We start from the raw sequence: 19,392 nt of genomic DNA, 5'->3' as shown, positions 1-19,392 counted from the left end.
AAGGTATAAAATAGGGTTTTTTCTATTTTTGCCGGTCATAAGGCGTTTAGTGGATGAAAAATGACCGGATTCATAGGATAAATAGCCATACTATGAAGAGGGGTCGTTGTGCCTTTGCTTGACTGTTACTAAGTGCCATTTTTCTTAACATTTGCATTGCATGCATGAGACTAATACTGTTTGAAAAAATGGCAAAGACAAATCTTGGTTTGTGAGCTGACTGCGACGAGCGGACGGTCCCATTCCAGTGGGCGGACGGTCCGCCCTCCTTGGTAAATTTGGCCAGAGGCACTCTTGTCTTTGGTGGGCGCTAAATGTGTTGGGTGGACGGTCTGGTCCCGTGGGGCGGGCAGTCCGCCCCTTCTTGACAAACTTTTCCAGAGACACTTTTGTCTGTGTTTGGGAGCTGAACGCAAAGTGTGGATGGTCCGGCACTGGTGGGCAGATGGTACGCCCCACTAACTTGGGTTTTTACAGAGCCAAGTTTGGCTCTATGTGCGCTGAAGGAATGAACGGCAGATGGTCCGCCCCTAGGGAGCGGCCGGTCCGCCGGTCACTTGAAGAATCTGTCCAGAGATGTTTTCGTCTCTGGTGCTCACAGAAAATGAACTGCGGACGGTCCGCCCTTAGCGCGCGAATGGTTCGTCACGGCTGTAACGGTCATCTCTGACACGTAATGATTACACTCTGTGTGGCGGAACCACCCAAACTAACTGGGCCCGGGTGCACTGATCTTTGTTGCTAGGCAACTCTGACCCAAATCGGCACGCACCGGTAGTTCCTCGAGTGAAGCCTCGATTAAAGCCACGCTATTCCAGGATCAGCAGACAACACTCACACGAAGGTGAGCCCAGAGATTACAACACAAACCAATTCATACATCTCAGAGTGATTGCAGCGGAAAGAAATTTTATTACAAACCATGTTCAGAGTAGCAAGTACTGCGGAGTTACAACTACTCAATTATTTAAGTCTCATGTTCAGCGAAAGTAGTAAAGATAACTAGCGAGATAACGTGACGCATCGGTAAAGCCCGTACAAATGCGTCACTCAGCGGGAGGGTGATTAGCACCAGCTGAAGGGCCATCCCACTCAACAGACCAACCCGGAGGCAGAGTACAAGGCCAAGTAAGACTCGCAAACAGATCTTCAAAGTTAGTACCTGAAAAACAGTGCCACAAGCAAGGCTGAGTATACTAATACTCAGCAAGACTGACCCGTCTCCGGATATAACATAGTCCGATAACTAGACATGCAAGGCTTTTTGGTTGGTAGGGTTTGTTTGCCAAAAATGCCGCTAAGTGTTGATCCTTACTTTCAGGTTTTACTTAGCCAGGTTCTAGTGGAATTAACCATTCCAAATTTGCAACTAACTCTACTCAAACATGGTAGAGCAACCATTTAATCAAACAGCAGTATTATCATCATCCTGTTCCACTTGTTACTCTATGTGACCGAAATCCTTAAGCAATCTCATGCCGTGAGAGGCGGACGATTCCGAATCGAATTTCAACCTGGCCAGGGGAACCTAGACCACACGCATGGGGATTGACTTCGCTCCCGCCCACGCTACTTTTCCCCTTTCTTTCCAGTCCGTGGATCCGGCACACCCTCCCCGACTACAGAGTCCGACCACTCTGCACCCGTACGTCGCGACATAAAATAAACCCTACTTCTACCAGGAGGGTGCGAGATCGTTCCACTCGCCGGTCCAATCAGGTACTTAAGCTTACCGATTACCATATTTCTCGGTATGTGGCTAGTACTTTCAAACGCTTAACAAAATGAGCCACACACCTCGACCTTAGCCATTTTTGACTATACCAGCGGGGTATCACAACTACACAACCCCGCCCGTTGTCCTTACATTTCAACAGGAAATAAAGTCAGTACAATTCCTATTGCTCGCGAGAGGCAGAGAACCACTCGACTTCTACCGTGCCTATTTAGCATGGCAACTAGTCGATAAAAAGTTCCGGTATCAAACATAGGTTCCTATGGATCATGCATCTAGGGTTCTCGATCAACGCCTAGAGAACTTATATGCAGAAAACCAACTATTACCATACATTAGTAAATAGATAACAGAATGGTAATTCGGAAAAATAGTGGGATTATGCTCCGGGGCTTGCCTTCTTGGGCACTGTCAGGCAGAAAAGCTTCTGGGGCTTGGCCCAGGTCTTGAGACAAGTTAGTACAGTTCAGATTAATCTCCTGCTCCGCACGAGAGTCCGCGGGCACCAGTTCGTAGTCTCCGTCCGCGAGATTAACCGTTTCTATATGCAATGCAAGATTATGAGTTATTCATGGATAACAATTTCTTTCCTTCACGATAAAGTTGTAGTCCACGTAAGTTAATTTAGTGCCGATTTCACATTTCATTGCATGGGCAATCGTTTATAGAGTAGCAAGCATAACTATGGTTATTCATGAATGAGTGGGGTTTTGGGTTTTCATTTTTAATTTCAACACATAACATGCTTTCATTATTTCTTAACATCACAACTACTAAAGAGCTAGTGATGAATACTAAAGTAACTCAGATTCAAAATAAGTAATTATGGTATAGATTTCAGTATTTAACCATAAAGCAAAAACTATAACCAATCATGCAAATGGATTACTCTAGTTACTTCATATTTTTGTACAGAATGTTCCACATGGATTCCGATGCTACAAATTTTATGCAAGCAACTTCAAAGCATACACTCAGTACTGAAATTTTTCCACATTTTATACACTTATATAGCAGAGGTGATAAAAAGATTAAAAACGGCAAGCCATTAACAACGATTAAATCTACAGAAAGTTTTACTAAGGATTTGGTTCTCAAATTTTTACCAGAGACTAGTACTGAGTTAAACATACTCCAGAAAATTTTTCAAGATTTAACTCACTATACTAAATTAGTTATCCAGTTAACTTAACATGAGTTTGCATAATTTTCTCAAGATGTATTTGACCAGCATTGCATCTGAACTTTTTATCAAGGGTAGAACATACTCTAAGCAAGATCATGCCCAAAAATAAAGATCAGAAACATTGTAGATTTCTCAGAACAAAAATAGTAACCCTAACCATAAGATGCTAAGCATGATTATTCGACAAAGCCAAACTCAGTAACTGCAGCTCAAAATTTTTATATAGGGACACAGAGCTAAAAAAGAGACTCCAAAAATAAATATGGATTTTTCCGAGCATAACAACTATATATGAGGAATTAAGTTGATTAAACAAGCATAAATCATGGTATATAGCAAATGAACTCTAATAAATTTGAAATTTAGAGACTTACAGGGATTCAGTGGCACAAGACTGTAGTAAAATTTTCAGAGCAAGTTCATATACATATTTTCCAGAATTAAATCGAGAGTGCTAACAATAGATTAGAGAATCTTGATTGTTCTAACCTGATAACTGTTTTGGTTTGATGTCATCTTTTTACTGTGATCTTAGCATCACATTAGTTATAACATATCCAAAAATCAATGTCATTTGATGAGCAGAACTTCATGAACATGCATAAGGTGATTTTCTTAATCTTTTCCCTAGATTAAATTCGGTTGAGTTTCTGCAAATGTGAATGTTACAAAATTTGTAGATTTTGTTACAAGGATTCCAGATCAGTTGAGTTTGCATTTTTCTGATTTTTCTGTGATTTGTTTCGCATTTTAGAAGTTCACTGGTATACACTGTAAAACTTGCAGAGACACCCTTGAACGAAAAAAAGAAATTACAACCGGGTCCTTCGCCGGCCTTCTCCGCCGTGGCATCTTGCCGGTGGTGTTCTGCGGTGCAGGGCTTACCGGGGCTGCCACGGGGAGGCGCGTGGGGGAGAAAGGATCGAGGAACACCTACCCTGGTCGACGTTCGAGCGATTGGAGCACAGGTTCAAGCTCGTCGGCGTTGATGGCGGGTCGGTTGTTCGGTTCGCCGGCGCTGGAGGCGAAGGAGGGCTTGGGGTAGGGGAACAAGGCGCGCACGAGCACCGCGTGAGCTCGTGGATGCTTCTGGGGTAGCTATCGGGCTCGGTCTTCCCCGGAGCTGGCCGGTCCGCGGTGAGCCCGAGCTCGCCGGCGGCGGCGCAAAAGGGGAACGGCGTCGGGAGGGGGTTTGGGTTCGATTCCGCGCGCGTGGAGCGTAACTAGGAGGTGGAGAAGCTTCTGCGGTGGTCGGAGGGGGCAATGTGGGGCTGGGCTAGCCGGCCCGCGCGAGCTGGATCTCGGCGGCCATGGCGGAGCGGCGGGAGGAGGAAGAAGGGGAGAAGGGGCGCGACTGCGGGGGTTCTGGGGGTCTTTATAGGCCACAGAGCTCCTGGGTGAGGAAAGGAGTGACTGGGGGCGGTCGATTCGGCCTGGGCGAGTCGACGGCGAGCGGGCGGAGGAGGCAGCGGCGCGGCGCATGGCTGGGGGCGTCGTGGCGGCTCGGGAGCGGCCTGGGACGCGTGTGGGCGTGGGAGGGCGCCAAGGGGCAGGCCAGGTGGCGCTAAACGGTTTCCCCGGGTCCATTTGGCCGCGGGCGCGCGGTGGACGAAGTCCACCGGCGGCGTACGGCGGGCGGCGGGGAAAACAGAGCACCGGGAGAGAGAGAGATGGAGATGGGGGCTCTTTTGTGATTTCTGAAATTTCCAGGGACCTCTCGGTAAACTAAAATTTTCTCCTAATTAGAGGGCTCAAAAGGAAAAGTGTTGAATACCATTTTTGCATAACTTTTCAAGATCTACAACTTTTGTGTTATGCAAATTTTCATTTGAAAAGCACATTTTGAACTATTGGCACATTTGCATATTTGCACAAAAGGACTTTAGTTTTATTCAGTTTTTGACTTGATTTTGGCTGAAGTTCAATTGAGCACATGTCAATTGAAACACCTCTCATGAGCCAACAAAAATTTTGTGCACATTTTTGAATTAAATTTTGAGTAGCTTTTCACTCCTTTTTCTTTTTCCTTTAATTTCTTTTGTATGATTTGTCTTTTATTTGGTCCTTTCTCTTTAAATTAATTTCTCAAATTTTTCTTTTAACTTTAACTAAGGTACATTGATTGGATTTAAAGGTGCTAACACCTGAGGTGTCACAACCTACCCCCCTTAACAAGAATCTCGTCCCGAGATTGGATGATTGAATTTGAGGTGGGGAAAATGATATACCTGAGGTAGAGCTAAGGAAACCCGGATAGTGTCGATTAAGATAATCCTCCGTCTCCCAAGTGGTTTCTTCTTCAGTGTGATGGGACCACTGAATTTTATACATTTTTACCACCTTTCGACGAGTACCTCTCTCTTTTTGATCCAGAATTCTGAGTGGATATTCGGTATATGAGAGATCGGGCTCCACTAAAATTTCCTGTTGATCAATGATTTCCGTAGGAACTCGAACACATTTCTTGAGTTGGGATATGTGGAAAACATTATGGATGGCGGCAAGTCGTGAAGGAAGTCGCAAACGATAAGCCACGGGTCCACATTCTTCAATGATTTCATATGGCCCGACATAGCGAGGTGCGAGCTTACCCCTAACTCCGAAACGTTGAACGCCTCGAGTTGGAGACACTCGTAAATAGACGTGGTTACCAACCATGAATTTCAAAGGATCCCTTCTTTTATCGAAATAACTCTTTTGCCGGGACTGAGCTGCTCGGAGATTAGCTTGTACTATTTTGACTTTCTCCTCAGCCTCGACCACTAATTCGGGTCCAAATATTTGACGTTCCCCAGTCTGAGACCAATTCAAAGGAGTTCGACACCGTCGACCATACAAGGCCTCGAAGGGTGCCATCTTCAGACTGGCCTGATAGCTGTTGTTATAAGAAAACTCCGCCAAGGATAAACATTTGTCCCAGTTCTTGTCATAATGGATGACACATGCTCGAAGCATATCTTCAAGAATTTGATTAACCCTTTCGGTCTGCCCGTCAGTCTGTGGATGGTAAGCTGAGCTTCGAATTAATTTAGTTCCGAGAGCCTCTTGGAGTTGCTCCCAAAACCTTGCCACAAACTGAGGACCACGATCCGATATAATTGTTTTGGGTATACCGTGTAGGCAGACAATTCGATCAATATAGATCTCAGCATATTTCTTGGCTCGATATTCAGTATGCACTGGAATAAAATGAGCAGTCTTTGTGAGCCTATCAACAATGACCCAAATGGAATCATGGTGCTGAAAAGTATTTGGTAAGCCCACGATGAAATCCATGCTGATATCTTCCCATTTCCAAGACGGAATTGGTAGAGGTTGGAGAGCTCCAGCAACTTTCAAGTGACTAGCCTTCACTCTCTGACAGGTGTCACATTCTGAGACATATTTGGCAATCTCTCTCTTCATGCGAGTCCACCAAAAATTTTGTCTGAGATCTTGGTACATCTTGGTGCTACCCGGATGAATAGAAAATTTAGAGAGATGTGCTTCGTCTAGGATTTGTTTCCGCAAATCAGGATTTTTGGGAACGACTAGGCGATCCTCGAACCACAAAATTCCTTTATGGTCCACTCGAAAACACTTATATTTATTTTCACCTTCTACTACTTGCTGCTTGATGATACCAACACTTTTGTCGTGTAATTGTGCCATGATGACCTGGTCATAGAGTGTCGGTTCCACCGAAATATGATTCAAAGAGCCCTGAGGAATAATTTCTAATTTCAGCCTTTGCATTTCAGCACACAATGTGTCATTATATGACTCCATTGAAAGGCAATTGCAGTGAACCTTGCGACTGAGCGCATCGGCTACCACATTTGCCTTGCCCGGATGATAATGAACCTCCAGATCATAATCTTTGATTAATTCCAGCCATCTTCGTTGCCTCATATTCAGCTCACTTTGAGTGAAAATGTATTTGAGACTCTTATGGTCAGTATAGATATTGCAATGGGTGCCCATAAGATAATGTCTCCAAAGCTTGAGAGCATGAATAACGGCGGCTAGTTCCAGATCATGAGTGGGATAATTTAGCTCGTGTGGTCGAAGAGCTCGGGAAGCATAAGCTATCACCCGATTGTCTTGCATTAGAACACAACCAAGACCAGTGCCTGAAGCATCACAATAAACGTCGTATGGTTTATTGTTGTCAGGTTGAGCCAAGACTGGTGCAGTGGTTAGATGTGCTCTCAATGTATGGAATGCTTCATCACACTTTGTGTTCCATTTAAACCTGACATCTTTTCTTAGTAGTTCTGTCATGGGCTTAGCAATTCTGGAGAAGTCCGGAATAAATCTGCGGTAATACCCCGCCAAGCCGAGAAAACTGCGGATCTGATGAACTGAAGTAGGAGGTTTCCAGTCCATCACTTCTTGTACTTTGCTGGGATCAACTGAAATGCCTTCACTAGATATAGTGTGACCCAAAAATTTGACTGTGTCCAGCCAGAATTCACACTTGGAGAATTTTGCGTACAGCTTATGATCTCTGAGACGTTGAAGAACAATGCGCAGATGTTGCTCATGTTCCGCCTCATCTTTGGAATAGATCAGAATGTCGTCAATAAAAACAACGACAAACTTGTCAAGTTCCGGCATAAATACCGAGTTCATGAGATACATAAAATAAGCCGGAGCATTGGTGAGACCGAAAGACATAACCAAGTACTCATAGAGACCATATCGGGTTGAGAAGGCGGTCTTGGGAATATCACAAGGCCGGATTTTAATTTGATGATACCCCGAACGGAGATCAATCTTGGAGAAGATCTTTGCCCCAGCCAACTGATCAAACAGTACATCAATGCGGGGAAGTGGATATTTATTTTTGATGGTCACCGCATTGAGAGGCCGGTAGTCAACACACGACCTCAGACTGTCATCCTTCTTCTTTACGAACAGTGCTGGGCAACCCCATGGTGAAGCACTTGGGCGAATAAAACCCTTGTCCAGAAGTTCTTGCAGCTGGATTTTTAATTCGGCTAATTCTTTGGGCGGCATTCGATACGGCCTTTTTGAAATAGGGGCTGTACCAGGCTGAAGTTCAATGATAAATTCGATATCCCGGTCTGGCGGCATACCAGGTAAATCATCCGGAAACACATCTGCATATTCACGGACTACCGGAATATCTTCGAGACGAGTATCTTTCATGGCATAGGCACAAGAGTTCTTGCATTGGTGATGAGGTAAATATAGAACCGAATGACCATGAGTTGGAGAATTTATTTCGACAGCTCGGGAAGAGATATCTAACATTACCCCATGTCTGTTCATCCAATCCATTCCCAGAATAATGTCCATACCTTCTAGTGGCAGCAATATTAAAGTGGTAGGGACAGTTTTACTACCCAAACTTAGTGGCGCATTATTAACGATTTGGTTTGATGCAACTTTGCCACCCGGAGTAGATATCATGAATGACCCTTTTGTGTGGCAAAAATCTAACCCAACCCTTGCTCCGAATTTAGAACTAATGAAGCTATGAGATGCACCAGAATCGAATAAAATGACTGCGGGGTGATGGTTTATAGAGAATGTACCCGACATGATTGGTGCTCCCTCAGGTAGTTCAGCAAGGTTGGTGAAGTTAAGTCGGCCCTGCCTGACTTGGATGGTTTGCCTCTTGCCCTTGTTCTGATCGTTTCTGCGAGGAGCCTGCCCTTGAGATTGTCCCGCCTGGGGGCACATCTTGGCAAAGTGATCCGGACTCCCGCATCTGAAACAGCGGTTATTATTATCGGGGCGAGCGGCTGGCTGGGCATTGGGCCTAGGGCCGTTCTGCTGCTGTTGAGGTGCAAATCGAGCTTGCTGGGGAAGCCCGAATCGAGTCTGCTGCTGCTGTTGAGGAGGCCTAATAATCCAACGCCCTGGCTGAGGGGCCTTCTGAGAGAGTGCGGGTGGGCTATTTTGCACAATACGATACCTCGGTGCAGAGGCACTCGAGGGTCCAGCAGGTGCCTTGCGCTTCTTTTCAGCGCGGTGTGCAGAAATAAGATCCTCCTGAGATCTAGCCATATTCACCAATTCATTGAAGGAGTCCGCACGGACAAGATTTAGCCTTTCTTGTAACTTGGTACTGAGGCCTCGACGGAAGCGTTCACGCTTCTTAGCGTCGGTGTCCGCGTGATGTCCAGCATATTGACACAATTGATGGAATACTTGGGCATACTGCACCACAGTACGAGTGCCCTGAGTCAAGGCCAAGAACTCGTTGAGCTTACGGTCAAGAAGTCCGGCTGGAATATGATGATCTCGAAAAGCCAGTTTGAATTCATTCCAATTCACCACATGATCAGCCGGTAGCATCCCGTGGTAATGATCCCACCACATACGAGCTGATCCGCGAAGCTGCTGCGCGGCATAGCGAGTTTTGTTCGCTTCGGAACAAGGAGTAGTCAATAGAGAAAACTTGGACTCGATCGTGCGAATCCAAGCGTCAGCGTCCAGAGGCTCATCCGCTTTATTGAACAGCGGAGGCTGAGTGCTGAGGAAATCTTGGTAGCTCGCCTCTTGTGCGTGATGAGCATGATGCCCACCCCGCGGTTGTTGCTGAGCTTGAACCAACTGCCGCAAAATCTCTGTCTGGGCAGCAAGAACCTCAGCAATACCCACTGGTGGAGGAGGTGGAGGTGGATCGCCATTCCCTCCGGCTCCAAAACCACTAGGGGTGCCTCGAGTTGATCCAACCATCTGAAATGTGAGTACTTTTGCATTAGGTTCATCATTATCATCATTTCAAATGGAATATACAACTCAACATGACATGGAGATACTGGAAATTGCTTAATAAGGTTGTGCAGCAAAACCAGCGATACGAAAACGCTCATAACTGGAGTTCGGTATATGATATAAACTTGAAATTTTTACAGGAGATAGATAATTTCATGATCTACAACTTTGGTAGTCATCACAAAGTCAGATTTCCAGAGTAGGTTAGTCGAAAAATTCCATTACTCCTCCTCTGGTTTTTCTGCTTCACAGAAAACAGAGCTTCTGTAAATTGCGATTATCTCCTGCAATACCAATCCGTTTGGACTGAAATTTTGCGAGTAGGTTCCTGATGAAATTTGGAACAACTTTGGTATTCAACTCAGGAGCTAAATCCGAAAGGAAAAGAGGATAAAAATTCGAACTAGCTGCTGCCTTCAGCTTTTTTTTGCCGATCACTTATAATTAACACTAGTAGCATTAGGGGTTCATTACATCCATCGTTCTCTCATTTCTACTTGGTCACTCCTAGCATCAGTACTAAGGGGGTTACTCAACTCTAAGTTAGCCTAGTAGCCATGATCCAAAAGTAGGCCACACTAAGAGGAGTCTACAAAAGCTAAGAAACAGCGCCTCGGTCTACATGTTGACCGATGCCTCACTCGCCGCGGGAGTGTGAACCTCAACCGGTGCGGGCTGCGGCGCCTGGTCCTCGGAGTCCATCTCTGAAACACCCTCTATCTCCTGGGGCTCGTCCTCCTCGTCCACCTGCATCTCGTCGGGAGGTGCGTGAAGGGCATCCTGCGCGTGCTGTATCGCGTGGAGCTGCCCCTGGGCCTCGTCCAACTCAAGCTGCAGGTCGTGAAACTGGTCCTCCAGAAAGTTGATCGTAGCGTCACGATCCGACACAGTGTCCTGAAGCTCGTGAACCTGGCCGTGGAGCTGGGCGATAAGAGTAGCCCTGCTCTCGAGCTCGGTACTAGCCTCCTGAAGCTGCCCATCTCTCAGCTGGACCGCCAGGTGCAGGGCCTGAGCGTGGTCCACCAACTGAGCGACGGCGTAACTCTGGTAAGTGTGAAGTCTGTAAAGGCCGTCCAAGCACATCGCTGTCGTCCGAAGTGCCCCGACCGGGTCAAGGGTAGCAACCACGTCCACGTGTGCCATCCGGTCGAGCCAAAGCGGGTCTGCCGGGTCAGGTGTAGGGAACAACCCGAACGCGGTCAGAACCACCTCCAGAGGGTGCGAAGAGCAAAAGGTGGTCATCGCCCTCATGGCGGTAAGCTCCCAGGTGTCCAGCAGATAGTGACCGACCATCTGAGTCACGATCGGCTCCCACCCGTTGAGCGGGTGCTGCGGGATCACCATCGTCACACTGCAGCGACGAACTCCGTCCTCAACAAACTCGTGGCCATCGTAAACCGGTGGCTGGAGGTAACCGGCTGCACTCAAAAGCTCCCAAAGACGGCGGGGAAACCCGTCCCAGTGCAGGCAGGCGGAGTGCACGTGCCCCTGCGCGTCAACGACCAGCAGCTCTTCCATCTGTCCCAACAAAAGACCGATAGATCAGCTGATGGTAACAAGAACTACTAACTCTGGAACAGTGAAAGAAATGGCCAAAACTGTAGAGAACTTGCTTCAAAAATTCTCAAAAATTTACACAAGATCCCTCTGATATTAAGGAACAATTCACCTAGTCATCACTAAGCTCAATTCGGATTCCATGGGGGTGATATGCTCAGGTATTCAGAGTGATGTCAACCAGGAAAACTGAGTGTCCAGAGAGGGTGTATTTTGACTATAACTCTCAACCCAGACGTCAAAAATTTTTCAAATTTTTATGGTAAGCTCATCACTTAGTTGTCTACAACTTTCATGTTGAACGATTTTTAGTTTGAACAACTTATAATGGTCGAAAAATTTCGTCTGTATAGACTGTTCAGAGTTAACAGTTTTACACAGGGTTGATCCAAAAATACAAATACCATGCTAGAAGGCTTCAAAAATTCTCAAATTTTTACAGCAGCTTGATAACTTAGGAAACATCATTTAGTCTTACTACCCCAAGTCGATTTGAGTAACTTATCAGAAGGTTAAAATTCGTGGAAACCAGGTGGCAGACTTTCTGGATACTCCCTAGGATAGTGTTTTAACTGATTTGCTTGCGATTTCCCCAGAGATTTATTTGCTAATCTTTTTGAGAATGAATGCAGAACCTATACGTCCTCACCAAGGAAAAATCGCCAAGTAATCTTGGTCTTACGCAATGACTTTGGTGGCATACATATTACGTCTCTCACTATATAGCTACTCGATATAGCTAGATAGCCTGTAATTCGATTTCAAGTTAGCGTACCTGCAGAAGATTGACAGCATATAAAATGAACCTCTCGTGCCAGCACTCACGAAAGCGTCCCCATACATTACCGATCATTATAGAATCGGCATCCATACTATTACCGCCGTATGGACAACGTTAAGCATACGTTATCGAAACAACGTATTGACTGAGTACCGTCTTTGACGGGGAATTGAATTCCAATTTCGAACCATTACTCCCCATATACTCAACCGAAGTTGGTATATGGGCAGCAGCTCAAGTAGGCCACTGCTTGAGCTTCAGCGTTCGGCTCGCATCACCGACGGGAAGGTCAGACTCCCTCAGCTGACTGAGTAAGCATACCTTCGTAGCGACGATGTAGTTGCAGAATTTAAATTGCGGAATTTAAATACTGAAAAGTAATGTGCTGGAAGTTAGCCATACAAAATAAGCCACCTGATTATACCCATAAGATCCCCTAGGGCTTTACGTCCTAGACTTGTCCTTGGAGATCCTAAACTCTTTCAAAAACTTTAGTAGTTTTGAAGTCAAGTTTTGATTTATTGTTTTGAAAACCGTGGCTGTCATCTCTGGTAGGCTGTCTGCGAGCTCTGATGCCAGCTGTGGCGGAACCACCCAAACTAACTGGGCCCGGGTGCACTGATCTTTGTTGCTAGGCAACTCTGACCCAAATCGGCACGCACCGGTAGTTCCTCGAGTGAAGCCTCGATTAAAGCCACGCTATTCCAGGATCAGCAGACAACACTCACACGAAGGTGAGCCCAGAGATTACAACACAAACCAATTCATACATCTCAGAGTGATTGCAGCGGAAAGAAATTTTATTACAAACCATGTTCAGAGTAGCAAGTACTGCGGAGTTACAACTACTCAATTATTTAAGTCTCATGTTCAGCGAAAGTAGTAAAGATAACTAGCGAGATAACGTGACGCATCGGTAAAGCCCGTACAAATGCGTCACTCAGCGGGAGGGTGATTAGCACCAGCTGAAGGGCCATCCCACTCAACAGACCAACCCGGAGGCAGAGTACAAGGCCAAGTAAGACTCGCAAACAGATCTTCAAAGTTAGTACCTGAAAAACAGTGCCACAAGCAAGGCTGAGTATACTAATACTCAGCAAGACTGACCCGTCTCCGGATATAACATAGTCCGATAACTAGACATGCAAGGCTTTTTGGTTGGTAGGGTTTGTTTGCCAAAAATGCCGCTAAGTGTTGATCCTTACTTTCAGGTTTTACTTAGCCAGGTTCTAGTGGAATTAACCATTCCAAATTTGCAACTAACTCTACTCAAACATGGTAGAGCAACCATTTAATCAAACAGCAGTATTATCATCATCCTGTTCCACTTGTTACTCTATGTGACCGAAATCCTTAAGCAATCTCATGCCGTGAGAGGCGGACGATTCCGAATCGAATTTCAACCTGGCCAGGGGAACCTAGACCACACGCATGGGGATTGACTTCGCTCCCGCCCACGCTACTTTTCCCCTTTCTTTCCAGTCCGTGGATCCGGCACACCCTCCCCGACTACAGAGTCCGACCACTCTGCACCCGTACGTCGCGACATAAAATAAACCCTACTTCTACCAGGAGGGTGCGAGATCGTTCCACTCGCCGGTCCAATCAGGTACTTAAGCTTACCGATTACCATATTTCTCGGTATGTGGCTAGTACTTTCAAACGCTTAACAAAATGAGCCACACACCTCGACCTTAGCCATTTTTGACTATACCAGCGGGGTATCACAACTACACAACCCCGCCCGTTGTCCTTACATTTCAACAGGAAATAAAGTCAGTACAATTCCTATTGCTCGCGAGAGGCAGAGAACCACTCGACTTCTACCGTGCCTATTTAGCATGGCAACTAGTCGATAAAAAGTTCCGGTATCAAACATAGGTTCCTATGGATCATGCATCTAGGGTTCTCGATCAACGCCTAGAGAACTTATATGCAGAAAACCAACTATTACCATACATTAGTAAATAGATAACAGAATGGTAATTCGGAAAAATAGTGGGATTATGCTCCGGGGCTTGCCTTCTTGGGCACTGTCAGGCAGAAAAGCTTCTGGGGCTTGGCCCAGGTCTTGAGACAAGTTAGTACAGTTCAGATTAATCTCCTGCTCCGCACGAGAGTCCGCGGGCACCAGTTCGTAGTCTCCGTCCGCGAGATTAACCGTTTCTATATGCAATGCAAGATTATGAGTTATTCATGGATAACAATTTCTTTCCTTCACGATAAAGTTGTAGTCCACGTAAGTTAATTTAGTGCCGATTTCACATTTCATTGCATGGGCAATCGTTTATAGAGTAGCAAGCATAACTATGGTTATTCATGAATGAGTGGGGTTTTGGGTTTTCATTTTTAATTTCAACACATAACATGCTTTCATTATTTCTTAACATCACAACTACTAAAGAGCTAGTGATGAACACTAAAGTAACTCAGATTCAAAATAAGTAATTATGGTATAGATTTCAGTATTTAACCATAAAGCAAAAACTATAACCAATCATGCAAATGGATTACTCTAGTTACTTCATATTTTTGTACAGAATGTTCCACATGGATTCCGATGCTACAAATTTTATGCAAGCAACTTCAAAGCATACAATCAGTACTGAAATTTTTCCAGATTTTATACACTTATATAGCAGAGGTGATAAAAAGATTAAAAACGGCAAGCCATTAACAACGATTAAATCTACAGAAAGTTTTACTAAGGATTTGGTTCTCAAATTTTTACCAGAGACTAGTACTGAGTTAAACATACTCCAGAAAATTTTTCAAGATTTAACTCACTATACTAAATTAGTTATCCAGTTAACTTAACATGAGTTTGCATAATTTTCGCAAGATGTATTTGACCAGCATTGCATCTGAACTTTTTATCAAGGGTAGAACATACTCTAAGCAAGATCATGCCCAAAAATAAAGATCAGAAACATTGTAGATTTCTCAGAACAAAAATAGTAACCCTAACCATAAGATGCTAAGCATGATTATTCGACAAAGCCAAACTCAGTAACTGCAGCTCAAAATTTTTATATAGGGACACAGAGCTAAAAAAGAGACTCCAGAAATAAATATGGATTTTTCCGAGCATAACAACTATATATGAGGAATTAAGTTGATTAAACAAGCATAAATCATGGTATATAGCAAATGAACTCTAATAAATTTGAAATTTAGAGACTTACAGGGATTCAGTGGCACAAGACTGTAGTAAAATTTTCAGAGCAAGTTCATGTACATATTTTCCAGAATTAAATCGAGAGTGCTAACAACAGATTAGAGAATCTTGATTGTTCTAACCTGATAACTGTTTTGGTTTGATGTCATCTTTTTACTGTGATCTTAGCATCCCATTAGTTATAACATATCCAAAAATCAATGTCATTTGATGAGCAGAACTTCATGAACATGCATAAGGTGATTTTCTTAATCTTTTCCCTAGATTAAATTCGGTTGAGTTTCTGCAAATGTGAATGTTACAAAATTTGTAGATTTTGTTACAAGGATTCCAGATCAGTTGAGTTTGCATTTTTCTGATTTTTCTGTGATTTGTTTCGCATTTTAGAAGTTCACTGGTATACACTGTAAAACTTGCAGAGACACCCTTGAACGAAAAAAAGAAATTACAACCGGGTCCTTCGCCGGCCTTCTCCGCCGTGGCATCTTGCCGGTGGTGTTCTGCGGTGCAGGGCTTACCGGGGCTGCCACGGGGAGGCGCGTGGGGGAGAAAGGATCGAGGAACACCTACCCTGGTCGACGTTCGAGCGATTGGAGCACAGGTTCAAGCTCGTCGGCGTTGATGGCGGGTCGGTTGTTCGGTTCGCCGGCGCTGGAGGCGAAGGAGGGCTTGAGGTAGGGGAACAAGGCGCGCACGAGCACCGCGTGAGCTCGTGGATGCTTCTGGGGTAGCTATCGGGCTCGGTCTTCCCCGGAGCTGGCCGGTCCGTGGTGAGCCCGAGCTCGCCGGCGGCGGCGCAAAAGGGGAACGGCGTCGGGAGGGGGTTTGGGTTCGATTCCGCGCGCGTGGAGCGTAACTAGGAGGTGGAGAAGCTTCTGCGGTGGTCGGAGGGGGCAATGTGGGGCTGGGCTAGCCGGCCCGCGCGAGCTGGATCTCGGCGGCCATGGCGGAGCGGCGGGAGGAGGAAGAAGGGGAGAAGGGGCGCGACTGCGGGGGTTCTGGGGGTCTTTATAGGCCACAGAGCTCCTGGGTGAGGAAAGGAGTGACTGGGGGCGGTCGATTCGGCCTGGGCGAGTCGACGGCGAGCGGGCGGAGGAGGCAGCGGCGCGGCGCATGGCTGGGGGCGTCGTGGCGGCTCGGGAGCGGCCTGGGACGCGTGTGGGCGTGGGAGGGCGCCAAGGGGCAGGCCAGGTGGCGCTAAACGGTTTCCCCGGGTCCATTTGGCCGCGGGCGCGCGGTGGACGAAGTCCACCGGCGGCGTACGGCGGGCGGCGGGGAAAACAGAGCACCGGGAGAGAGAGAGATGGAGATGGGGGCTCTTTTGTGATTTCTGAAATTTCCAGGGACCTCTCGGTAAACTAAAATTTTCTCCTAATTAGAGGGCTCAAAAGGAAAAGTGTTGAATACCATTTTTGCATAACTTTTCAAGATCTACAACTTTTGTGTTATGCAAATTTTCATTTGAAAAGCACATTTTGAACTATTGGCACATTTGCATATTTGCACAAAAGGACTTTAGTTTTATTCAGTTTTTGACTTGATTTTGGCTGAAGTTCAATTGAGCACATGTCAATTGAAACACCTCTCATGAGCCAACAAAAATTTTGTGCACATTTTTGAATTAAATTTTGAGTAGCTTTTCACTCCTTTTTCTTTTTCCTTTAATTTCTTTTGTATGATTTGTCTTTTATTTGGTCCTTTCTCTTTAAATTAATTTCTCAAATTTTTCTTTTAACTTTAACTAAGGTACATTGATTGGATTTAAAGGTGCTAACACCTGAGGTGTCACACTCTGACTCAGTGGTTTTTGAATGGCGAACGGTCCGATCCTTGTAAGGCGGACAGTCCGCAAAAGTCTTGTTTCAACGGTTTTTGAGTGTAACGGCTAGATTAATTTGGAGAGGGGGCCTATATGTATCACTTGGCATGGCCATGGGAGGGCGCTCTAGGCCACTTTGAAAGCTACTTTGATACATTTGAGCTGGTCTCCTCCTCTCTCTCTCACTCTATGCTTAGAAGGTGCATTCTTGTGAGTGTGAGACCTTCCTAGTGCATTGCATCAATAGTTTGAGCTTTTGTGGCACTAGTGAATCTTCAAGCAAGCATCATCAACTTGTTACTCTTGGGAGTTGCCACTCCCTAGATGGCTTGCAGAAGGTGATTTCGTGGAGCCCTCCAAAAGATTGTTGAGGTGCTCCTAAATTGGTTGTGAGAGGTTCTTGTGCTCACCTCGTCGGAGTGGTGAAGAGGAACTCTAGTGGAATAGAGGTTTGGAGAGGTTCATTGATTCAAGCCGGCTCAAGATCAAGAGGTTTCTTGATATAGGAGTAGTTGACTCTTTGGATCCACCTCAACGTGGATTAGGGGTGACCGACAAGTCATCGACACCACTGGAAAAATTTCTTGTGTCAAGCTCGGTTATTTCTCTTGCTCATTTCAATTCATGCAATTTACTTTGAGCACTTTACTTTACTAGAGCTTCAATTGCCTCTTGTCATCCTAGGTTGCAAACCTTACTAGTGATAGTTGTTGCTAGACATAGAAGCTCACTTGTGTTACTAATTAAATTTATCTAGTGATTGTGATTTTAGTTTTAAACTGCCTATTCACCCCCCTATAGTCCGTGTCCTGGATCCAACAGTGGTGACAGGCCTGTTTAGTGCCATTGTAATACTCCATGTTCAGTTAGGGGGATAGGAGGTGGATAAAATGCTGTGATTGCTAGACAGTCATATCTGTCAGCCATTAGCACAGTTCTCCCTTGTGCTAGGAATAAATAAATGGAAACTAACCATTTCTGTGCAAAGTATAAAGTGCTAGTAAAACTGTATAAATGCTTTAAGGACATTAGAGATCTGTTTGACTAACTTCTACCTAGCTCCCTGCCTCTTTTTACCTTTACCAGAGCTGAGTTCACTTGTGTGTCATACTACCTCTTATCCATATTTATCTTACCCCTGTTAATGCACTTGAATATTTCATCGAGATTAGTTTTCCTACCTACCTACACAATTTAGTCGCTGCATTCCCTGCAGAAATATAAATGACACCTCGGAATACTCTCTGGGTAAAATGCTACACCGGCAATTCCGTTCGCTTGCGGAATGATTCATAGTTCATGATAGCTTCGTTTCCAGTAATTGTTCTAAGGGATGTCAAGACATCTCTGGTGCTGTTACCGGGATCCGACTGGATAACCTATATCTGAAGTAGACGTTAGGTAATACCAACAGGCATTTTTGGTGTCGTCGCCAGAAACTAACACATCTGGTGGTGACATTAATAAATGTCAACACCCGACCTAGGGGAGTAGCCTCCGCCTCGCTCGACCTGCGGAAAGGGGTCCCACCTGGCTCGGCTGCCGGCCGGGCAAGGAAGACGTGCCCGACCTAAGGGAAGGGCCCACCATGACCCACGCCGTGCGGGACTGACAACGGCTGGGTGGACAGGCGACAAGACTTGCGCTGTCATGGAGTACGCTGACACAGTATACAGTGGAGCGTCCCTTTCCGTCATGGCCTACAATGACATAGGCCATAGGGTACGGGCGTGCTGCGCCACAACGGAGGCGCCACCATGACCCCTACTCCGCAGACCCCGCGGCAGGGCAACGGAGGAGGAGGGCGGCAACGATAGGGCCAGGTCGACCCTTTGATGACTGGAGCGGTTGAAGACGTGGGGACTCTCTCTCTCTCTCCCTCTCTCTTTCTTTAGTTGTAGAATGTCATCCTCTCTGTCATATAAAGAGGGAAGGACGGCCCCTGCACAAGGGATTGACCCCGAGATCATCCATTGGACATTTGGACTCTCGAGTAGCTCCAGACACTCCACACACACGCACACACACAAACCAAAGACTTGCGACGCTCGTCCCTCTCTGACCCATTTGTAACCCCCTACTACAAGCAAGTACATGATACACGAGCATCTCTAACTAGACGTAGGGTATTACACTCCCGAGCGACCCGAACCAGTATAAATCCTTGTGTCTTCCTGCATTACCATCCGCCCCTAAACGCACATCCACGAGAATTGCTAGCCGGTGGTAAAAAATACCGACACCGGTGAGCCCATGGCGGATCTCGACGGTGCGGAGCAACACCGAGTGTGGCAGCGGTGGCAGCGTGTAGGGCTCGGCCCCCTCGTCCAGCCCCGAGCAGCAGTGGGTGTGGTGGCGCGTGGGGTGCGGGCGTGGCGGATTCGGCCTCCCCCAGTGGCGGCGC

The sequence above is a fragment of the Panicum virgatum genome, chromosome 6N (assembly GCF_016808335.1).
Source record: "Panicum virgatum strain AP13 chromosome 6N, P.virgatum_v5, whole genome shotgun sequence".
NCBI lineage: Eukaryota > Viridiplantae > Streptophyta > Magnoliopsida > Poales > Poaceae > Panicum > Panicum virgatum.
This window is presented reverse-complemented; position numbering follows the sequence as displayed.